The sequence below is a fragment of the Equus caballus genome, chromosome 4 (assembly GCF_041296265.1).
Source record: "Equus caballus isolate H_3958 breed thoroughbred chromosome 4, TB-T2T, whole genome shotgun sequence".
In the NCBI taxonomy this organism is placed as follows: domain Eukaryota; kingdom Metazoa; phylum Chordata; class Mammalia; order Perissodactyla; family Equidae; genus Equus; species Equus caballus.
This window is the reverse complement of record NC_091687.1, coordinates 34,945,553-34,971,018: the sequence shown is the minus strand read 5'-3', so window position 1 is coordinate 34,971,018 and position 25,466 is coordinate 34,945,553. Positions and strand designations below refer to the sequence as shown.

The window sequence follows — 25,466 nt, the reverse complement described above, 5'->3', positions numbered from 1 at the left end:
TTATTGTATTTGTTGGATTTTCAGCTGAAAGTAATGCCATACCAAGCAAAATTATGATTCTATTAACAGAGAAAGAGGGGAAAGATGGATCTAACAGTTTACCACAGTGCTATAAAATATCTAAAGTCCCTTCTATCAATATCAAAATAAAAATAAAGAAAATATTGACCTCTTTTCCTTTCTCCCTAATATTTCCTTACTCATTTATAAAAGGTATTTCCTACAAAGAACCCCATTTTTTTAAATGCATTAAACTTCTAAACTGTTAAACTAACTTTCAGGTGATAAGCATTTTTAAATGTCAGAAGCTTGAGGAGAGAGTAGGAGTGGGGACAGGAAGAATGCTGTACGCAAATGAAGGAGAAACGGAGAAGGCAAGAACTGTTCAAATATCAAATAGAAGACATGTTTTTTAGTCACAAGTATTTCTGAGTTTGCTATTTTAAAAGAGCTGGATTATGTAAATAATTTTTTAAAGGCATATGAAAAACTACTTTTGAATCACTCCAATGAACTACGTTATCGTCTACTTTCTGATATCCATTTTAGAGAGGCATAGTCTGTAATACAGTAAACTGCGCCATGTTAAGTGTGCAGTTTGATGAGTTCTGACAAATGTACATACACCTGTATAACAACCACTCCACTCAGAATACAGATCAATTCTATCACCCAAAAAGTTTTCTCATTTCCCTTTGCAGTCTGCCTCTCCCAACCCGGGAAATTACTGATCTGCTTTCTGTCACTATAGATTAGTTTGTGTTTTCTAGAATTTCATACAAAAGTGATAATACAGTATTAGTGTCCTGTATCTAGCTTCTTTAACTCAGCTTAATGACTTTGAAATGTATCCATGTTGTTGTTCTATCAGCTGTTCAATCATTTTATATTGTTTAGTAGTATTCCACTGTACAAAAAATACCACAACAGGTTTTATCCGTTCACTTATTGATGGACATTTGGATTATCTCCAGTTTTGAGCTATTATGATTAGTTGCTATGAACATTCATATACAGACCTTTGTGTGGACATGCGTTTTCATTCTTGGGTGAATATCTACGAATGTGATGGATAGGTCATAGGTAATTGCACATTTCCATTTCTCATATAGCCAAATTCTTTTATAAAGTAACAGGACAAATTTCTATTCCCAACAGCAATGTGTGAGTGTTCTAGTTGCACTACATTCTCACTAGTTCATAGTATTGTCAGTTTTTAAAACTTTAACTATCTACTATTTACTGGATGCTCTGAGTTGTAAAAGCACCAAACTCACAGCTCTCTCCTCAGTTCTGCCTTTAAAGAGTAGATTCCGCTGGTCTCTGTCTAATCTCCCACTCTGCTGCAGGAGCTCTGCCCCATTCACGAGTAATTTAACTATCAGCCAGGGATTTTGGCAGAGTTTATGCTTAGATTTGGGGCCTCATTACTTCAGTTCTCTTTCTGCCAGGATTTCTTCTTTAAATTTCCAGCTGTTTCCCCAGCCCTGAACTCGATGTTCTCTGGCACCTTGAGTTGGTAAGGCTGAGGTTTTCCACACCTCCTCTTCCTACCCCTGTAGCTGTGGTGGCTGAGAAGCCCCGTTTTCTTTATAATGGCTTGAACCTTTATGCATTTAGCCACTGTTCTCTGAACTGTGCTCATTTTTCTCCATTCCAGTTGCTTTTTGTAAGCTCTTCTCTAGCTTTTGTCAATTAAAACCTTTTTTTCCTAATGACTTTAAATAGATATTGGATACACAGTCCCCCAAAATGGAGACATAATTAGGTTCAAAACGAGTGTTCAGAAGCCTGTTAACTAATCATGAAAGTAACTGAAACAAAGTATTCATTTAAAAATCTAATCCAGGTTCTGGGGGACACACAGTTTAGAATGGAATCATAAAGAGAAGAGTTTCTTTACTTTCTTGGGTCAGGGATGGTCCAAAGGAAATGTTAAAATTTAGGCAAAATTTAACAGTGATTCTCCTCTATTTCCCTTTCTGCTTCTTTCTTCGCTTCCTTATGTACCCAGTGGATGCTATTCTGTCAGTCAATGTGCTCACGGCAACCCATATTGAGGTCTGACTTGACTCCTTGAATTTTTCTTAATTCCGAGTTTTTACCCGCATTCTGCTTTGATGAGCACTCCAATTCTCCAATGGAGTTCATCTCTGCCAAATATTTGGGAGGCAAGTTAATTCACATTCTGAGAGGCATTTTTAATTTTAGAAGTAGATATTTAATATCTCAAATTTCTAATTGAGAAAATTCAGCTAATGGAATAGATCATATTGAATTGTTCGGTTCATATGTTCAGAAAATGTATTTTGCCTCAGAGGGCAAAATTGCAGGCAGTCCCTGAATGTGGATCCTTACTAATGGTCAGCTCTCTTGGGACATTCCTGATTGTTATGTGTTCTTACCTATTTTCACTTTTAAATCTAGAGATTTGTTGAAAGCTTCATTGTTTGGTTTGTATGTCTGATTGATTGATTTCAAATTTCAGCCCATGGCAGTGGCTCTGGGGGTTCGTGGATGGCGGATGGCGGGTAGTAGCAGTAATAGTGAAAGACGTTTTTTGCAGTAGATGTACTTGTTTCTGGAACTTTCCTATATTCTATGCTGCTTTTCTCTACTTTCCATACCTCTCTTTCCAGGCTCTTAATGTGTGAATTTCTCCTCACTGAAAATAAGAGTGTTATCAACTATAATTCTATTTGATCATGTCTCAACATTTCGGGAGAAAGGATCTCTTCCAAAATTAGTTTGGTCCTTCAAAATTTTACTCTCAGCAGTGCATTGTGCACTTAAACCAATTTAAAATAGAGTTCTCTGCTTAACCATAATTCTTCCTTCATCTATAATATTCCTAACTTTTGCCTTAATTACTCTTGCTTTTAAGGCAGCTGCTGGATTATTGTATTTTATCATTGCAACTCATTGTTTCTAATCCATTTAGCAATCTTTTTTTATTGTTATTATTTTCTTCTGTAAGGTCTCATGGAATTTTATCCTCTCTGATTCTGAGGAGTCATTTTGAATTCTCAAGATTTCCTTAGTGTTCCAGCCTTCTCTTTTCTCTTGTCTCTCACTTTATGCAGTTGGTGAACACTGCCTGGTTTGACCACTACCTACTTGGTTATGCAAGGAATGAATGCAATATCAAACACATGGCCCTTCTACTAGCCTCATATGAATCCTATTTTCTCATGTCTTAAAGAATATGACAAGGAATCTCTTCTTGGCACATATGATGCAACACAATAACATCAAATGTTTCAGAAGTGCAGCTGAATCCCGACTTACAGTGTGGTTCAACTCACCATTTTTCAGCTTTATGATGGTGCAAAAGCAATACACATTCAGTAGAAACCGTACTTCAAATTTTGAATTTTTGCCTTTTCCCTGGTTAGTGATATGGTACAATAGTCTCATGATGCTGGGTAGTGGCAGCAAGTTTCAGCTCCCAGTGAGCCATGTGATGACGAGGGTAAACAACCAGTACACTTACAATCATTCTGTATCTAGACAACTATTCTGTTTTCACTTTCAATACAGTTTCATGTTACATAAGATATTCAACAGTTTATTATAAAATAAGCTATGTTTTAGATGATTTTATCCAACTGTATGCTAATGTCAGTGTTCTGAGCACATTTGGGGTAGGCTAGGCTGGGGTATGGTGTTTGGGAGGTTAGGTGTATCAGATGCATTTCCGACTGAAGATATTTTTAACTTATGATGGGTTTATTGGCATGTAACCCCATCGTAAGTTGAGGAAGATCTGTGCTAAGTGAATTACAAAGCAATTTCATCTACAAAACTGAATGTGTCAGGCATTCTTTTATATACTTAATATGCATTGCTCATTTAATCATATGAGCAGTTAGGTAGGTACTGTAATTATTCTCTTCTTGCTCCGTAGAAACCTAAGCAAGAGAAGCAAAGTGGGTTAATGTAGTCCACAAAGCTACAAGTTAACAGAGCAAGGTCCAGGCTTCAGAAGTGTGGCTTTGGAGCTGGACCTCTACCTCTTACACTCTTTAGCGTATGTGAAGCTGAGTGCTCTAGACAATGGCCCAGTGAGCTGCTAGTGTTATCATTTGGAATTGAGGAAGTAGCTACAAAGTGAGGTTAATTTATTACTCCCAGTTGCATGACTAAAGCTGTTCAAATAACTCTAGAATATGATGCATTAATACCTTTAGAAAAGCCTGTTACTGCCAAGAATTCACGTTGCTTCTCTCTCCCTAGATATCCTAGAGGAGACAAGAAAGACAATAACAGCTTCAAATTGAGGTTATCTTCATTTCAGCCTTGGAAGCAACAGCATTTGAATAGTACAGAAAGAAGATTAGAAACATGACAAATGCATTTATTAAGAACTGAATGAAATTCCCCCAGCAAACAATGTTCTCCCAAATGTTATAGCAACTGCTTCAAAGCATGCCAGTAATAATCACTGGGAAAAAAAATACCGTGTAGCACAATGCTTAGTTGTCTCTTTGGACTAAATATATTTGACTATTTGAGAGCCATGACCTGCTGAATGAAGCAAGCAGAGCCTTCAGCCCCAATGTCACTCTACCAGAAAAATGATGCTTAGCCCAGAAATTTTAGCTTAGGAAATCCTTCATTAGTTAAGGCTGTTTTCTCCTCTGTAAATATGTGTACTCCTTGGAGGGAAAGCATATTAAGTCTCACTCATTATTCAGGCTCTGGTGGAACTACTTAATTCAATCCAATTGTTGGCCAACTGAGAATAAGTCTGGACAGGAAAGCAGAGGGAGAGACAGGACAGTGCATGGAAAAGACGCGGGGTTTTCAGGTCAGATAAAACTAGACCTCTCTCCCCTCTCATCCGTCACTTGTTTTCCTTTGTACAACTCTCTCTTTATTTAACAATATTACATTATAGATTCAGGATCCCCATAAAATAATCCTCAAAAGTCCAATTCCTTATTTTTTTGCACTGCTAATACATTTCTATTGTAGAGACACAGTTATTCATGAAGTTACATTTTCAGGACTGGTTAGTTTAGACACAATGCTGGGATGTGAAAGGAAAAAAACATCTTGTGGGGGGGAGACAGAAACCATCTACTTTACATAACAATATGCTAGGTTTAGTGGTATTTTTTTCAAGCTCTGGGAATGATTCAAGGCTATGCATATTGTAATTGTATTGTCATTTTTATTTGCAGTGAAATTCTTGCATCTATCGCATTTTAAAACAGACCTGAATGTTGTAGAGAACAAAACAAATGAAAAAGCCTAAAGCATACCTAGTACTTTCTTTCTTTCTTTTCTTTTTTTTTAGGTAACATTGGTTTATAGCATTCTATTCATTTCAGGTGTGCATCATTATATTTCAATTTCTGTGTAGACTAATCACATTCACCACCCAAACACTAACTACCATATGCATGTTCCCAGTCGCCCCTTTTACTCCTTCCCTCTCCTCTCTTCCCCTCTGGTACCACCAATCTAATCTCTGTGTCTATGTGTTTGTGTGCTGTTGTTATCATTTTTATCTTCTATTTATGAGTGAAATTATTTAGTATTTAACTTTCTCCATCTGACATACTTCTCTTGGTATAATACCCTCAAAGTCCATCCATGGTGTTACAAATAGCAAGATTTCATCCTTTTTTATGTCTGAGTAGTATTCCATTGTGTATCTATACCACATCTTCTTTATCCATTCATCCATTGATGGACACTTAGGTTGTTTCCAAGTCTTGGCTATTGTGAATAATGCTTCAATGAACATAGGGGTGCAAATACATTTTCGCATTCATGTTTTTGTGTTCTTTGGATAAATATCCAGAAGTGGAATAGCTGGATCATATGTTAGTTGAATAACTTTGAGGAATCTTTGTACTGGTTTCCATAGTGGCTGCACCAGTTTCCATTCCCACCAGCAGTGTATGAGTGTTCCCTTTTCTCCACATTTGTCATTGCTTGACTTTAGAGAAAGGAAAGAGAGGAGAGTGACAAATGGAAATGGCAAGCAATAGGATATATTGGAGTATATCAGGAAGCCATTTGTTGTAAACCTAATTTGGCTTCACTTTGTTTTTCCAAAAGGGCCTGACATGGCCATTGAGCATGCGTTGTATATCTGCTTTAAACATTTCCTATGGCAATAACAAATTGCCTTAAGATAAAGGTGCAACTTCCCCCCCAAATTGGCATTTCCTTAAGGATAAGCATCTTTCCTTAGGCTAGGAACTGATTGCTATGCTCACCTTTGACCACCCAGCTCACCTGTGACCACCAGCTTGAGATAGACCTACCTGCTGTGTCCATCAATCGCCATGTTGACAGAGCAGTCTCGTGACTATCGTAAAAGGGACATTTCAATCATATGTGAAACATCTTCTTTGAGGGTACATAACCACTCTGTACAGCCTACTTCTTTGGTGTCCTTTCTTCCTTCGGGAAGAAAGGCCCCAGGCCATGGTCCTCACATTTTAGCTCAGAATAAACTCACCCAAATTTTCATTTATAGATTGGTTATGGATTATTTTTGTCAACAAGAGTAAAAGTTAACACATTGTGGTATATGAAATACTCTTTTAAGTTTCACTAGTCACTGTATTTTAAATGCAGCCCTTCTGGTTTTTCTTTTATATTCCTCCCTCTTCCATAAATAAGGTTAATCAGTCAAATTAAGGTCAAAATTCCTCCAGGATCTGTGTTTGGATCATGGCCTTCTATGAAATCACCCTCACAAAGGCAGTAATCATTTCCACCTGTGTGTGCTTTGTGACTGGGTCTAGCTAAGTGTTGCCTCCATTTCTACCTTTTTCTCTCTTTGATGCTTTCATATCTTCTCTCCCTTAGGAAGGTGAGCAATTAATTGCATAGAAGACCCAGGTCTTCCCAGAGGCTTTCTCGAAGGTAAAACTTATGTTTATATTTGGGAATTTAAATGTTAATTGACATAAATGACATCTTAAATGCTTTTTTTTTGTTTTTGACTTTAATATATTTATGACTTCAGTTGTATATTTGACAAAATTTAGGGAGATTTCTGATGCTAAGCTTCATTTAAACTGAAGAAAGCCACTAGGTGAGTTCTATACAGAAACCAGCAATGCAGATTAGAAGAGCTTTATATCATGAGCTCCTCAGGAGATCAAGAGGAGGTTTCATCTGTTACCAATTCTTTCCTTCCCTTACGTGCTGTTGCATGTTGGTGCTATTGTGAAGACATTTACCATCGTGAATATGTTCTAACGTTTTAAGATAATATTCAGTATTGGAGAAGATAACCTCCTGGATGAGGCCAGTGCTAGATAATAACTTTCTCCCCACATCCACAAATGCATATCAGAAGCAGACATTATGTGCCTTGTTCTCTGGAGAGATGGGTCAACTCAAAGACATTAAAGATTGAACAGAGAAGGAATGTTTTATTGAGGAGATAGTGATAAATTTGTGTACTTTAGCTCTTTTTTTTATTATAATGACTCAAATGTTTTTTTTGAGGAGGAAGTAAGAATAAGATTTTCCAAAGCAGCTGAAAAGCATACATTTTAAAAATTCTGACTGAAATGTGATACACTTATATGAAAGTAACCAGCTGTGATCATTCATTCAACAACCACATGAGCATCTTTTGTGTGGCAGACGTTCTTCTGGGGACTGGGGTACAGGGATGAATAAAGCAGATGTTGTCTCAGTCCCCATTAGCTTAAATTATTAGGAGGAGAGAAGCACAGAGTAACCTAGTAGACGAATACACAGATAACATTCTTTCAGATAAGAAAAAACTATGAAGAAATAAAGCAATGTAAAGGATGAAGTAACTTCTCCATAGAGAGGGGCTACGCTTTTAAATTGGGCAGTTAGAAAATGCTTCTTTGAGAGGGTAAATGTTGAGAAGCCACATAAATGTAAAGTATCATAAAGAATTGTATTTAACTATACAAAATACAGTGCAATGTTGTGATGATTTGTATATAATTATTTTGGCTTGATCTTAATACATAAAGACGATAAATTGTCTTTTCCAGTTTTAATGAATTACTTAGGTGTTTGCCTGCAGTCTAAATTTATAAACAGCTGTTATGTGCAGTGCTTTTTGGCCTTCCTTCATGCAGACCTCAGATTTTCCTCAGTGTCCCAAGTATACATGGTGAGAAATATTGCTTTGGTTGCCAAATTTTTAGCCTTCTAGGGTGTCTACAAGTCATAGCTGTGTCTTTATTGAGTATTAAAATATAAAAGCAAGCCTAGCGATTTAGAACTTAGTTTTTCTATAACATTACCAAATAGATTCTGCATCTGGGATATGATTTTCTTACTAATACTACTTCTTTCCTTGTAGTAGGTAATAACTTTTTTTACACCACTTTGTACTCTCTGATTTTTCTTGAGTCAATATCCAAAAAATGACTGATCTTTCACGTGATTTTCTCAACTGACATAACCATTAAAATGCTTGTCTTAAAACAGCTATCTGGTCTCTACCCACATTAGTTATTGCAATAACTGGATTATAATTTTCACAATATATAAAAGATATTGTGTGATGGTGTGGCTGAAGGTATTTACAAAGAGAATTTAGCACAGCGTTGTCACTGTGGGTGATAAAAGACAATGAACAGAAATTTCTCATTCAAGTTAAATTCCTCTGAGACTTATTAGCATCCATTGTAATGGTGCATTTTCTTGATGTGGATACTTGCTATTCTAGAGGGAGGCTACGGATGCATTTCACACAGGCTGCCAGAGGGCTGTGTGTAAGTGCTTCCCCTCCCTGCCAACTAGTAATTGGTCAAATGGTTCCTGCAAGGCCAAAGCTGTTTGGTCTGTTGCTGGGCTTAGTAACAGGATAAATTAAAGTGATGCAGCATGAATAAAGGAAAAATCAGACTTGTAAAGGCTATGAAAACTAGAAGTTAAAACATCAAAAGCCGTACCTTTGTGCAGTGTTTGAAGTGTTTTAATATTAATTAGAGCATAAAAATGTTATTTGCTCTTTCCTAATGGCAGGAACATAGGTTTTTCTGATATAAATCAGTGATTTAAAAAGACAAAGAAAATACGATAAAATTGTTTAGCTACCTGATTGTGTAAATCCTTTGAACATTCACATATCATGTGGATTGTTGATGTTGTAAGCACATACACATGTAGTTTTAATGACAATATATGCAGAAGTGTTGCCAGAGCAACAGACTATATAGCTATCCAGATCCATTTTTATTACATTTCTTAGAAAATAAAGTCAAAATTGTGTAGAAAAATTCAATAAAATAAAGTATTTCAAAGACATTATATCATTAACCCTAAGAGCTTATAACAAAGCATGCTCCAATCTAAAAGTGGAAGGTGAGAGGCACTCTGCCAAAACACAGAGGTTTAAATATATCTTAGGTGAAAGAAACCTTCTGAATCTTTAGGAACTTGGTTTTAGGAAAGAAAGTTTTTGTTTTTGAGGAAGATTAGCCCTGAGCTAACTACTGCCAGTCCTCGTCTTTTTGCTGAGGAAGCCTGGCCTTGAGCTAACATCCGTGCCCATCTTCCTCTACTTTATATGTGGGACGCCCACCACAGCATGGCGTGCCAAGTGATGCCATGTTCACACCCCGGATCCGAACCGGCAAACACCGGGCTGCCAAGAAGTGGAATGTGCAAACTTAACCGCTGCACCATGGGGCCGGCCCTGGAAAAAAAGTTTTAATTAGAAACAATGCCAAGCTCTTAGAAGTAAAAACCCCCCAATGCAATATATTATAGCTAGCATTTAATTTTATTTTCCTGTGTTTATTACAGATTTATAATTTAGACATAAAGCATAACTTTTGCTAAGGTGATCATTTGCTTTATAAGCAACTTCTAACTAATCTTTAAAACATCCGAATTGGGGATGAGATGCTGAAATTGTTAGGTCAGATAATGAAGGGAAAGTTAATTTTAAAGGAATTAGGTGACTCCAGTAAGGAAAGATCATTCTACATTCCCTAAATAAGGCTGTTTTTTAGTAAAAATAAAAAATACGTTACAACGATCTCTTTCTCTTTTTGTCTCTTTCAAGGATTTATTGTGGCTCTTCTTTTCTTTATATTTATATTTGAACATTTATACATTGTCCAGCTTTTCACATCATTCCAATATGGTTTTTTTAAATCTCATTCACTCTTTTAAAGACAGAAAATTAATTTCATGTTGTTAAATGGTTTTGTCAAGGATTCTGGGTGAAATCATATTAAAAATACTATTTTGAAAAATAGGTTGGAACATGATAAATGCAACTCAGTGCTTCATCCCTCTGAGAAAAAACTGATAGTTTCTCAGTCTTATTTTCTTGGGAAATCAATGGATGTGAATTACAAAAGGTCAACCGTGACCTTTCATCTGCCATCACACCAATATTTTCAAATCTGTAGGATATTTCTACTTCACAGTACTACTCTAACTTTAAACTTGTCATAACTAAACATAAACTTCTCTCCTCTCCTCCTCCTCCTCCCCTGGAAAAACAACCTAAGTTTCTCAACAACTCCATTTCGATCTATTTTTCCACTGTCTCAGACTCTAACTGCTCTAAAAGGAATTAGCTTTGACTCTCATTCTCCCCTAGCAGCTCTAACTAATGTCTCAAACTTTATTCTGATATCCCATCCTGAGGAAATTCTCTCTTCCTATTATGTCTCCTCTACATATTTCATGATGTGTCTCCATCTTGACCAATCCACACTAATTAGGAGAGTTGTTTGCACACGATGTCTCAAGGTTCCACCTTTGATTTACTTCTTAACTTACTGCAAACTGGCTTCTGTATCTACCATCCCATGGAATAGCTCAATCTAATAGAAAAATTTTCATTCTTATTCAACTGGATCTTTTGGCTTAACACTTTTAATTAGTCCTTCCTTTTAAAGATTGTGTACTTCATTTGTTTTCATGACCTATTAGGCTTCAGTTCTATTTGTATCACTCTGACCATTCTTTTTCTTACATGATATACATGAATTGGATAGGGTCCGAGAGGGCCAATTTATATCTGCTTACTGCTTTTGGTGATCCCCAGAGCTGTGACTTTGGCTCACAGGGGTGAAGAGAGTTAGCCAGCTAGTTGTTGAGAACAAAGCAACGTTGATAAACAAAAACATATGAACAGTTACACAGGTTTTAGACAATATGGTACCTTCAAAAGAAATTTGGCAAATTGGAAGATGAATGTGGGGGTATAGCTGTGGGTAAAACTAAAGTGGTGGGTCGAAGTCAGATCATGAGGAATCTCAAATGCTATCCTAAAGGTTTGGACTTTGTACAGGTGTGTGGGGTACCATTGGTAGATTCTAGTGAAGTGATAGTGTAGTTAAGTGATAAAGTCACATTTGAATTTTAGAAAGACCAGGCTGGTGAAAATTTGGAGAATAAATTGAAATTGTGCAAGATTGGAAGTAGAGACAATTTCATGGGTTATTTTAAAATCCTAAGAGATTAATGATGAGAGTCTAAACCAGAATTTTAACAATAAGATAAAAAGAATGGAATAGATCCATTAGTTGTTTGGGTTGCAGAATTGACACAACTTGACAAGCAATTGGATATGGTGTGGGGTTGAGAGAGACAGCAGGTGAGGAAGATTCACAGGTGAGTAATATTGGAGTAAAGGAAAGTAGATAACGTTTTGGAAAGAAAGGTGATGAATTTACTTTTGGTCATGATTGTCGACTGCCTGAATGGCACCGAGATGAAACTGTTCAGGAGACATGTAGAAAATGCATATAGTGATTAGGTGATTGTTTCTGATCGAGATGAAGATTTTTGGTGGAAATAATTAGTATATAGGTTGCAGCTAAAGCTATAATTGTAGAGTGAGAGAGCAGCAATAGATGAGAAAATAAGATAACTCCTTCAGGTAGATGTATTTATGCTACAGTAACAACTCCCTCAATGACCTACAAAACAAAGATTTACTTCTCTCTTTTGCTACATGTCTATCATGGCTGGGCTTTGACTCTGTTCTTGTCTCTAGGACACAGCCTTCCTGAACGACTTCTATATGAAACATCATTTATCATTACGCAGAGGGAAAAGAATGTGACAAAGCATGAATGGACCCTTACAGCTTCTTCCTGTAACGCACAAAACTTCTGCTCATTTTTCCTGGTCAAATCAAGTCAGAAGACCTAACTTCTGAGGGGTGGGAGGATATAATCTTCTCTCAGGGAGGGAAAACACATATTTGGTAAACAAAAATGAAATTTACCAGGATTACCATGTCAGAACCTAAGAGAACATAAACATTTAACTTGCTCTTAGAAAAAGGAGCACCTTTCAAAAATGCTGAAAGAAGTAGCCAAAAATATAAGTGGAAAACACAGACGAAGAATTTTTTCTGAAAAAGAGAAGGAAAAATATTTTAGTTTAAATTCGTTAATGATTTTTGAAATTTATGTACCATTGGTATATTTGCTATTCATAATCATTTATAACGAGGAGTATGGGGGTAAAACTTGTTACTATCTTAAACACTTCTTGCTGAAGAATTACTCGCAAGAAATACTCTGTAAAGGTAGAAATACTTCCAAATTTCTCTTCATAGTTAAAATATATGTTTTCCTAGAAAATTAAAGTTAGTTTTAAATTTCTCAAACTAGGTCCTTGTTGAAGGCCTTGGAACAAGTATTCGTATTTGCCCCTTCCATTTCAGGCAAAATGGAAGCTCCCGCAGATGGAGGTAACTTTTTATATCTTTTTTAAAATTTTTGTACAAAATGTGATGTTCATTTCTTTAGCATGTGATAAAGTATTAATCATTTTTCTATTGTGAAGAGCTGAGCAAACTTCCAGATCTGAGACTTGAATTTGCTGTTAATAAAGGAACAGTGAAATATCAAGAAGTAGAGGTGGTTCTGTCTTATTCTGAAATTAAATGTGAAATTAAAAATCAAGATTTTAGATTTTAGTAAATTCAAGCTCTCTGAAATACTAATTGGCCTTTGGTAACTCTGTTGAGTCTTAATAAATGAACTTATGAATTAACTATTTGTGCATCAAAAAAATAAATTGGGTCTCTATGGGAATCAACTGAATAAAAGATGCAAGGCACCTCTCCTTATGGAACTTACATTAAACTTGGGGAAACATATATTAATAAATTATACATGTAATAATAGAATTACTTTAGTGCTAAGTGTCAGGAAGGAGAAGTATGATTTCTAAAAGATGATTTTACCTAGTCTGGTTTCTTTGCGAAAGTGATCTAGAGTAGACAGTTGAGGGATGATAGGCATTAGCAGGTCAAAAGGATAGGGGCAATGTGTGGGTTAGGGAGCTTTCCAGACAGAGGGAAGAGCAATTTTTCAAGTGAAGAAAGCACAGTTGCCTGGAGGAGTTGAAAAAGTCCAGTCTATGAGAGAAGTGTGGGGAAGATGTTGACTGTCCTAAATTGTACTTTCCTTTCAGATCCTGGAGGATCTTGTAGTTCATGGTAATGATTTTAGATTTCATTACAGAGACCACGAAAGTCTTTCTTTATAAGACAGAGGAGAGACATATTCACATTTGTGTTTTCAATAGGTTATTCTGGTGGCTGTGGGGAGAATGGATTAACAAGGGGTGGTAGTGGCCATAGCATAATTTACTGCAGTTCAGGTAAGGGATAATGGTGGCTGGGAGTGAGAATGGGAAGATAGGGAGGGAATCCAGAGATATCTCAAAAATAAAGTCCAATGGGAACCATGATTGATTAGATAAATGTGGAAAGTGAAGTTCTAAGAGGGAAAGATCAAGGATAACTAGAAGTTTTCTGGATTATATAATTTTAGGTGCTGGAGTGACCATTTACTAAGGAGGCATGCTGGAGGTGGACTAGGTTTATGAGAGAATATGTTGACTCTGTATAGTTTATATGCAAAGGCATCACTATTGTGGGTACCGGTCTTTGGGTGAATACATGGATCGTTCAGCTCAGAAGAGAGATCTAGAGCCTGTGTCTCTTTTTGCTCCAACGTGAAATTTTGTGAGTCCTAGGGAAAATCAATAAATTTATTCTGAAGGTCCATTTTATAATATCAAGTTAGCCATTCTTGGCCTATTTTAATACAGAGAAGATTTTGAGGAAATATTCAAATTGATTGGGTCATTTGACTTTTGGGAAGAGACTCTTCAGTATTAAGTAGTTTGCTATCTACCAGCTCTAATTTTATCCATGGCACATAGTAATGATGATAATAATGATGATGATGATACTTAGTAGTCATTGAGTCCTTATTATGTGCCAGGCACCATTCTAGGTGCTTTATGTACAGTCATTTGTGGCTTAACTATGGGGATACTTTCTAAAAGTTGAGTTGTTGGGCGACTTCATCATTATACGAACATCATGGAATATACTTGCACAAACCTAGATAGTATAGCCTACTACACACCTAAGGCTATATGGTACTAAACTTATGGGACCTTCATTGTATTTGTGGTCCATTGGTGACCCAAACGTCGTTATGTGTCATGTAACGTCGTTATGTGTCATGTGACCGTATATTAATTCATTTGTCTTCCAACAACCCTAGGTACTATTATTACCACTATTTTATAGATGATGCAAATGAGGCATATAATTCTTCCATACTTGCCCAAGGGTACATACCTAGTAAATGAAAGAAACAGTATTCGAATACAGATAAGATAGCTGTGGATTGTAAGCTCTTATGCACTTTTCTATGGAATTGGACTATAGTGAATTATGGTGTGCAGAGGCTAAAAGAATTTGACTAGAAAAAGACAAAGGTCCAGGAATGGGGTTGTGATTTGGGGACAAAATCACAAAAAGCCAGTAGCTGCCTCAAAGTTGAGTCCCAGATCTGTTATTAAGGCTGGTGTTTCCCAGAGTGAGTGGCCCTGAGTGGGAGGTTGGTGATGATTGCTCCCCAGGAGTCCTATAGAGTCAAATCCCTTAGGAATCTCTGGGCTACCTGTTGTGAGATCTCAGCCTGTGGGAACTACATCACATTCGTATTTGTATTTCTAACATCTGAAAGAGGGCTTGATGGATGACAGGTATTGAGTGTCTAATGGATAAATAAATGAATCAATCAGTTGTTCTTATAGTTTATAAATAGTTCCCAGGCGTTTTTCTTCCTGTTAGGTGTTGAGGAAGGAGATGAACTGTGTAAGGCTGAGGACTGAGTCTTTAGTTAGAAATATCTCAAATTATTCAGAACTCTCATCAGGTATAAGGTAAGAAAAAGGCAGAAAAGATGCACAACAATGACAAAGTCTCAGGTTATGAGGAGCTAGCAGTAGATTGCAAATATAGCTACAAATACCTTAATGACGTATAAAGATCAAATTCACTTCAGGAGAATTACAACATTTTGTACTTATTTATAGATATTTTTGCCCTGAATTCATTTAAACCTCATGACATCTGTTGAGATGCACAGGAAGATGAGGTTGTTACCAGTTTATAAAGGAGGTAATGAAAGCAGGCCAAGGGGAGGTGATTGCTTGCTTATGACCTGAATGAAGTCTAGTTGAATTCTTTAATCTCATGAAACCATACCAGGGTTTTCCATTCCTAGCAGACCATACTGATTCTTGAGTAAAGGACACTTCCCGCTGTCATGCACTATAAGAAAGCTATTATAGTGCTCAGTTTGGTGTAACTTATAGCTTTCACTTTTAAGTGCTTCAGGCCTGTTCATTTATCACTTTACTAGCTCTGCCTGATCTGCCGTAGATTCCGGGGACTGTTGGACAGTGACTTCTGGAACAGACACTCTTTGAATTTTGTGAGTTGACCAGCCTTAATGTTAGAGACTATATATTTTGAATTACAATCTTGCAGTACCAGTTTGATTTTTTTAAATATGAGAATTATATGCTACTTATCTAATGTGAGATTATTATTTAATTTCAATTTGTAATAAAAGCAACAGTATAAAAATTTTCCACAAACTCACCTTATCTTGTTGAAAGATTCTGTAGTTCCTCAAAAATTCTACTAAAGTATCTCAAATAAATGAGATTTGTTTTCACGTATTACTCTGCGAGCCTCTAAACACTTTACTTTTTAATGAAGTCACATAATGCAGTTGGTGTGCTTATTTGATCTTGGTTGAGAAATAGATGTGCCTTTCTGCCAATACAGATTTATTGCTATACCTTATTTTAAATTCAATAAATTTTAAATACAACCATTCATTGATTTCCTATTGAAAGCTTTCTATGGGAATTGCATAGTGCTGCGTTCGACGTGCTAAAGGAAACATTACACTGATAGGCAGAAAGAAAGAGAGGAAGAGAGAAGAGAGACTGAAAGGCAAACAGGTAGTAAAGTATTTCTATTTTCCTAAATTTAATTTCCCTAAATACACATTAAATAGTATATTTTATTGGATGTCATGTTATAAATTATAAACTTGTTTTTCTAAAAGTTTAAAGAATGTTTCCTCTCTTCAATCCTGCATGTGTTGGATGTTGATTTGATCTTAAGGCCAATTAAAATGATTAATTTATTATACACTAAAGTTATTTTCATGTCTTTTAAAAATGACATAGCAATTACATCTGTAGTGTCAATAATATATGAAGTATTGGAGAAAAAATGGGAGACAAATTCTGCAGTTAAATTGACTTTAGTATATGCTAACCATTAGGATGAAGGGGCATTAGGGATCAGAGGGGATAAAGGATGAGTTGTAGGGCTAGAGGCTGATTCAAGATGTTGATGTTATAATGTACCATTCACAGTGAAATGGACACTGTGCTCTAATACCTCTTGTTCATAGATCACATATCAGTGTGTCAGGAATTACCTTGGATTCTATGACTTAATATGATATAATTTAATTTATATTAATTAATTATAATTTCTTATCCATAGACCTCAATAGGCATAGAAATTTGTTTGTCTTGTTACCATTTCCAATTTTCCAAAGTACTTTAAAATATGTGATTTAGCAGTCAACCAAACATTACTCCTTTGCTCTGGAATCAATCTTTCTGAAAATAGGAAAAAAAAAATGGAAGGGAAAACAAAACTAGTACCTGAGATCTGTGAATTTTCATAGTGCTAGACAACTTTAAGGAAGAAAAATAAGAGGTTTAGGAAGTGAAAACCAATTTAACAAGAGAAATTTTACCTAGCAGTACTGTTTATCTCACCTATATAATGGCCTGGTTAGAGGTTTTATTTTAACACACTATTTATTTTAGCAGTACTTATATCCTGAATGTATTTGAAAAGTGAGTAGATTTTTCAGAAAGTTCTAAGTAAAAGTACACAAAGAGTCAATGTTGTGTTAAGAACTCCAATAGTCTTTATAATTCACAAAACTGTTTTCACAGTTGGAGAGGGAGGAAGGCCTCAACAACCTATACATTTGTTAAAATTAAAAGAAAACCTGTACATTAATCTTTGGAGCAATTTTAGAGGAAGAAGGAAACTGCTATTTATAGTGATGCAATTATAGACCAAGAGATGGCATGTGGGACTTGGCTAAAAGGTGTGTGGTTTTGTTTTAAATTGAACAGTAGTTTTATGGTTGTTTTCCCTTTGTAGCACTCAGATCTACTAAGTCAGATTTGTTCTTTCTATGGTGAGGTGGTAGGGAAATGGGGTAATTTCATTCAGAACTGGATATTTGCTCCTGATAAAATGGTCATTTTTAGCACATATAAATGCAGTTTTAAAATTGAATGCCAGATTGTATAAACACTGTTCCTAGTACTTAAAAAGAATAGGCACGAATAAAAATATAAAATCTTAGAACTTTGGTATGAAGTGGTCTGAAAAATAAAAGGTGGAGGATTTGGGAGAAGTTTCTGAAGATGAGATTGAGATCGATGGTGTGAGTTTCCCTGGAAGTAGATGCTAAAATGGAGATTCTCAAGCAAGGAGTTTGATAAGAAGTGCTCTTGGGAGCAGCATCTGTGAGGGCGTGAGGGAAGCAGGATTGGGCTGAGGGGAGATGTTGAGCTGTGATATAGTTGAAGCAGAGGCTTCATCTGGCGCAAGAGAAACTGGATCTGGGATAGCCCTTCTGTGGTGTCCCAAATTGAGGTAAGGTGGTCAGGACATTTGATGCAGGCTGTCCCTGGGAAGAGAGTGTCACCTTGGGTGTGGCAGAGATCTTCCTAAAAGGGCAATTCTGCTATGAGCTTTCAGCAGGCAGTAGTCTCCGCAGCCCAGGAGGGGAATGCGAGTTTGCAGTTCAATGCAGCTCTTGCTGAGTCCCTGGTAGAGTGTTTAATTTCTGTGAGAATAAGAATCTAAAACTGCGGAACCTAGAATTTCAGGAACTGGAAGCACTAATTTCCCAAATGGGATACCAGGACTCTGAAAAACTGTGGTCTCTTCTACATCCACCTTCTTGGTTCCATGTATTCAACCTATTAAGGAAACATAACTATAATTGATTTGGGGTATATTCTGAGACCTGGAGGATGATGCCTCATACTCTCAAGATAATCATTTCTAAGCAGGTAACTGTACCTTCAAAAGTCAATTTAATTGTTCTATTAGGCCAGCAGCTTCTGTATGGTATTGTATGTGATAGAACCACTATCCCGTGATCATGTTCTCACAGCCACATTTCCTCTGCTGGGAAGAAGCTCTCTTATGTTCAATATGATGTTATATGGGATCCCATTTCAGGAAATCAAACATTCTGTTAACCTTCAGATAGTAGTGCTTGTTGCAGCCCTGTGGGTAGAAGCAGCAGCTATTAATGGAATTTATATGTCTATCTCAATCACGATGATTCACCGTTCATTCTAGGATGGAAAGTGTCCAATATAATAAACTTGCCACCACATTACTAGTTGGTCTCCCGAAGGGATGGTGCCATATTGGCGATGCTGTGCTATAGCTAGCTTGAGTTGTATCTCCAGAGATGATTGTGAGCATCTCTTCACACCTCTGAGCTCAATAACGTATGGTTGGTAACTTGAAATTCATCATGCTGGGGATATTAGTACCACAGAAATAAGGACTTTTTTTCTTGGATAACCAGTTGTTACACATTTACTAGTGCCTCACTTTATTTTGGGACCTGAGACTTGATTTGTGTTGCTAAAAATTTAGACATTCAGTACAGGTAGTAGCTAAATAATCAGCTTTAGTAAATGGGAGCCTGTGCTATGGGGCCCATGTACAGCCTCCATCCCTTCCATCAAATCTACTCTGTTTGTAAGTCCAGAGCCATCACACAATGGCCAGTGACAGAGGCTGGCTGACGTCAAATGGTTGAATCATTCTGTCTCTGTTATTAGTGCCATTTCTTTGGTGGATTCTCTTGGGTAGGCATTAACATACAATACAAAGCGATTCTCATAGATCTATCTATGTACATTTTCCCCAGACCTCCTAGTCTTCCAATCTTTCTTTCCATGTCCATGACCCAGTAGCCAAGTCATTCACCACTTCTTGTGAGGTTATAAATATTCTTATTTCAGCCCATTTTTCCCACATAAAATCAATGGCTTGCATTCTCCAAAGCTCTGACCATTGCCAGGATTTTCCCTATGGCTGACTTTCATGGCCATCCCTGCAGGGAGATAACCTGCATTAGAAGTAATTTTTTTTTTCAAATTCACATACTGAGTTGATATATCTACAATCCCGGGTTGGCCTTTTTTTTCTCCATCATCTAGTCTTAACTTCCCCTGACATACAGTCATAGTTGTAAGCTGAGAGAGATAGACCAAAATCTGTTTCATCTGTTTGTGAGCAGACCTTTGCACTCTGTACCTACTCATTACCTGATCCCACATGTTCCATTTGATCTTACAAAGGATTGTTGTTGAGTCCAGTGTATATTAAGACAGAGCGCAACTCATTATGGGGTATTCTGGCTGCATGGACATTTGACATATCTCCACCAAGGCCCAGAAAGACAATACAGGTTATTTTTCCAATAATATTTAACTCCCAGCTACAGATGGCATGGCCTTGATCAAGCAACCTAGGAGTCTACGTTGTAATTTTCCTACTGGAGAATTCTACATGTTGTATCTTTTCCTACTTTATATGCCTATAAAACCACAGGGTCTGCTGGATCATTGGCCCAAGAGGCAGGGATGCTTCCACTGAAATCTGGGCCTACTGTAGAGCTCTATTCTTTTCTTGGTCTCACTCAAAGCTGACAGATTTTTGCGTTACCTAGTAAATGTATTTATTGGATTTGGAGCAGTATTCCCAAATCTGGATTATATTGCCTCTAGATCGTAAAGAGTCCAGCTAGGTATTGTTGTTTCCTTAGTGGTGGGAGATGTCATTACAATAATTTGTCCTTTACAAAGGACATGTCCTGGCATGGCCCAGACCATAGGAAATATAAAAACTTAACTGATATAAATCTTCCAGAGTGCATGTACTTTATGAAAGCTTCCAACATATTTAGCACAGCACAGATTTTTGTTTTTGTTAACATACTGTCATTTTCTTTGATTAACCAACTTGTTGAACAAGTAATCTAGTTTGATTAACATGTAGTCATCAATGCATGGACTAATGTAATGTTCTGAAGACTACCTAAATGTTGTAGAGTACTTTAGACAATATGATAACAGAGTATGGGAGGGTTAACCTAGCCCTGGGGGAAAACTTGAAATGTATATTGAGTCATTCCCATGTGAATGTGAACTGCTTCTTGATATCTGTGGGGAAAAAAATGCATTCTTTAAGTTAGTGGTGGTTTACCTCAGGTCTGTTGATCTTCTCTAGCAAAAATAGCACATCAGCCCAGAAGTTGCAACTGGGGCTACTACTTGGTTGAGTTTGCGATAGTCCATTGATATCCTTCAGAATCTGTTTGGTTTGTATGAGGACAAGGATGGAAAAATAAATGGGAATATGATGGAGACCATCAGCCTTTATCTTCTAAACGTTTCAATTATTCTCCTTGAGATAAAATACAGTTACTTATCTTAATATCTTGGCTGAGATTGGGGTCAGTTTCAGAGGTTTCTATGTGGCTTTTTCCATTATGATAGGACTTGCTTCAGAAACCATGGAATCAATATGGGAATTCTGACAACTGTACTATGGATACACTCCAATTATACAATCAGGGACCAGGAAAATTACCATAAGATAGGTTTGTGAACCCAGCAGACATGTTGAAGCCAGACTTTGGCCAGGACACAGATTACTGCCTTGCCTCCACATTCCCTCATTCTAACAGAGGTGAAGTTAGGAACTGGACATACTAATACTTTAGATTTCTGGGTATCTTTGCCAACTGAGACACTGTATCCAAAAGTTATAAAAAATCTGCCTTTTCCTCTTTCCTCAATGTAAAGCTACTTTAGTAAATGGCCATAGATATCTTTGGTAAAATGCTGGAGGAAATTTTACTATATATACTTTCTGCAGCAAAACAGAGTCCCTTCTCCTGGGGACCTGGCCTTTAATCAAGGGCTTCTGGATCTGAAGATTGGCTCAAGTCTGGATACTTTGCAAGAGATTCTGAGTTTTATTGGAGCATCCATCCTTAGTCTCCTGATCATCCAACCTTGATTTCTTTGTGCTGATGGAGCAATACTCTATCTTGTCCCTAGGGACATTATGTTCTATTAACCATTTCCAAGTCTCTCTATGAATCAGGCCACGCTTCCTGCCAGTCCAACCTTGCTATTCTATGGGATAATTGCTCCAACTTTGTCTCTGATGGTTAAGTAACAGCATATGGCCTCTACTATTTTGGGATTATATCATCCCCATTGGTATCAGGGAATCCATTCTGTAAGAGCATCTCCTACTGTTATCCTTGACCCAGAAGACAGCTACCACTGAGCTTCTTAATAATGCTGGTGCCCTTCTCACAAACAAATTTCTTAGCACTTTGGTAAACAGAGGGTCCTCCCGATCTTCTCTGTAGACTCTAGACATTAGGCAGGTTTTCTGACTTTTCCTAATATACCCACTCTAGCATATCCACCTCTGGGAGCCTTTTGAACTCTTTTCTGCTGTTTTCAGTGACATTTTTGCCATTTTTACTTCACTTAGTATGGGCCATTACTTTTCCATGGTTCCAAGAGCCATCCTCATAGAACGTTAGTACTTGTCTCCTAGGTTCTTTGCTAGGATTTTAAATATTGAATTATGGAGAGTTCTCCTATATCAATAAATTCTAACTTTATGTTCTAGCAAGTGGCACGACCACTAGCCATTAACGAAGAACCATTGGCCGCTTTCGCAGGACCAGAGGGTTCTGGAGCACGAGGGGACTTAATATATTTTCATTTATAGATAGAGATTTTGCAAACTTAATCTTAGGTTTTCACTCCTTCCCAATAATGGATCTGACCTCGGCAAAGTAGACTTGGAATTGAGAATTCAGTCTTCTTGGGAGCTTTTCTACTCTTAAGTCCTGGGTCCCATTCTCAGCATTTACTACCTCCAGGATGCAGGAAATAAGATTCTTTTTATATTTTACCAGGGAGGTCTTCTGGATTCCATGCATATCTTGACTTTATAGTTAATCACCCTCCATTTTCCTTTTTAAATTTTTTCTCTAATGCATCAGTAGCATCCAGCATGAGCCATTTGGTTCTAGTCATTACAGTTGCTACTTCCCTGAAGTTCTCAAATGTCTGTGATTGTATACTCACCAGAGCATTCCCTTCCACTGATATCCTATCACAGTTCACCAGTGGAGAAAGCCACATGCCAGAGTCTATCTTTGCCTCATCTAACACCAGTGATGGATGGTACCTGGACAGCAGATACGATGGTTCCAAAATGTCATTTTAGTGCCTGTTTCCCAGTACTAATTTCTATAGGTCATTTTCCCCAGGAAATAGACTCCAAGATAGACAGTTACATGCTGTTGGTATACTGGGGAGTACCAATAATTCATGTAAGGGAGTTGGGGTGATGGGAGTGGGCAGAGGGAGAATTTGAAAAGTGAAGTATTTTCAGCAGAGGCCTCATCGGAACCCAATGGAACTCTGAATCTCAAGTCCTTCAGAGGTATTCAAAATTGTGGCAAGGAGGTTGGATCTCTGTACCCCTACATTATTGGATGTTGGCTATCCCTGTGGAGAGTGTAACCTTGAATGAGGCATCTCTTTTGCAGAGAGCTATTTCTAAAGAGAAGATAATTTGTGATTAACAAAAAGCAGAGTCCTTGCACCTGGGGGGTGAATGCTTCAGCCCTAAAGGGAAGATCTGGGATTTATTATAGGGTCAGAAAAATCCATTCATATTGAGATGCTGGTACATTCGGTAGCATTTTATGTTTTCTAAATCATAAATGAGAGCAAATGCTCTGTCTAATATTGAGCCTCGAAACATTTCATGGCTTAAATTTGAAACTGGTTTTATATTTTTGTACATTGCTATTTTTTAAAGGAAAATATCCAGGGAAGTCATTCTTGTATATGTGTTCAACCTCTCATGAGGTTTTCGTATCTAGAACATTAAAATATCAATGTAACAAAATTTTATGTACCCAAAAATAAAAAGGAAGAAACTCTTCATATGGACTAGTCACATCTATGTAGTAATGTAAACATTTGTGAGAAAGTATCTATTAACATTGTTTAAAGGCAAGACGTACTAATGACAATAACCAATGTGAACAAGATAGGTGAATATTTAAAAATATCAGTTTAATACTATTTACATATATAATTTATTTAATGTTTTACAGTTTCAAGATTTAATGCCAATTTTCCTTCACCTTTAAAATAGAGGTGCCCTGTACCATATAGGGAACACAATAATAGCAAAAAACTGTAATAAACTGGGGCTGGCCTGGTGGTATAGTGGTTAACTTCACATGCTCGGCTTTGGCAGCCTGGGGTTCACAGGTTCAGATCCCAGGCACAAACCTACACACTGTTCATCAAGACATGCTGTAGTGGCTTCCCACATACAAAACAGAGGAAGATGGGACAGATATTGGCTCAGGGACAGTCTTCCTCACGAAAAAAAGAAAAAAATAATAAAGTGCCATGATAACCAAAATATTTCAACAAATAACTGATAATTAAATAGTAAATATACTATATTAAAATTATAGATATAACATTTATCTAAAGAAGATCAAACTTGAATAAAATTAATTATATAAACTCAAATGGATCTTTTTTATATGTACCCATTTTCAATGTGTCAAAATAACTTTCTGTCTGATATGTTCCAATGTGCCTTTTTGATGTTGATTGAGCATCACTAATTTGTTCTGCCAAGTAACATTGTTATCAGACATAACACCTGCCACTAAGAAATTTCAATTTAGGGTAAATACAGACCAATTTTTACGCTTTCAGCAGGTATGGTTGTCCTTTAGCAATAACTATTGTGAATATCACTCTTGCATAAATGCATGGGTGCTCAGGAGCAATTTATTTTTAGTATGAAAACAACCTGAAAAATGTTTTTGTTGTCAGTTATGTAAAAAGGTCACATCTTTTAATGGAAAATTCCAACTAATATTAAAAAAATCTATTTAGGATTTTGGAGCACATGATATGTTTATGACCAAACTAACATACTGACCTGCATTTCTCTTAAGATTCTCGATATAAAAGTAAGAACACAATTTATTTTACTTTCTATTGTGAGAAATATCCCTCTTTTGATGTTACTTTTTTCGTGGAATTACCTTTCTTCCTTTATTCATTCAGTCTTTATACAGCCCTTCATTTAAAACCTTCCAAAATTACAACTTCATCTGACTTACTCAATGTAATGGTTTCATAAATTTTGTTTTCCTGCCACAAAGTGTTCCCTATTAAGTTTCATGAAATGGAGTATAAAGTTGTTTATCGGATATTAACTGAAATGATGAATTTAGGGGTGAGTGTCACTGTGTTATACCTGAAATGTCACGACCTCCACATTTCCATGCAGTGGGCGTTCTGCTGTTGGTTCACACTCAATCTGGAAGTTACTCTTCCCAACAAGAGAAGTAGGATATAAGACTTTTTTTCCATCTCTGCTGTGTAGGCAGAATCCAGAAACAGATGGCTAGAGAACAGAATGTCCTAAGATTAGAGACAGAAAAATTCAGGTCCCCCCAAATAGAAAGAAGTCAGTCCACAGTATCAAGTAATGCAGGCCAGATATTTTGTAGAGCATAACAGAGAGGAACAAAACCAGCTTAACAGTCACTTTCATTTAAAAAAAAAAAAAGTACCTAAGGTGACCTTAAAGCAGAGACTGAAGAATTTCTGCAATGCAAGGATGAAAACACTCAGCACAGAATGGTTTGGCATGAGGACAGTGCGAGATAGACAGCACCGAAGCCCAGAGCAGAGACTGTTCTCTTAGAATATTGACAGATTATTAATGTTAACAATCATTAATGAGGCTTTCATCAATTCCTGATCAAGTGGGAATTGGACATGTATAGAACTCTATTCTTCCTACTGTATGATGCATGAAATTACTTTTGTTGACTTCATATAGTACTTATTATAAAATATGAATTCAGTCATTCTCAACAAATCTATTTGTTATCGATATAAAGTGCTGAAGCAAAGAGAGCTACCTGGATTGG

The 25,466-nt window shown here is 36.8% G+C and overlaps 1 long non-coding RNA gene across 1 annotated transcript in view; it reads left to right on the top strand.

The window, feature by feature from the left end:
- The window catches only part of LOC138923950 (uncharacterized), a 73,850-nt gene extending 61,727 nt beyond the window's left edge, over positions 1 to 12,123 (top strand). Inside the window, exons 4-6 of the long non-coding RNA XR_011438329.1 lie at positions 5,303 to 5,336; positions 6,832 to 6,888; positions 11,984 to 12,123. This is a non-coding gene — a long non-coding RNA (uncharacterized lncRNA). The remainder of the gene's footprint in view (positions 1 to 5,302; positions 5,337 to 6,831; positions 6,889 to 11,983) is intronic.
- The last annotated feature ends 13,343 nt before the right edge of the window (positions 12,124 to 25,466 follow it).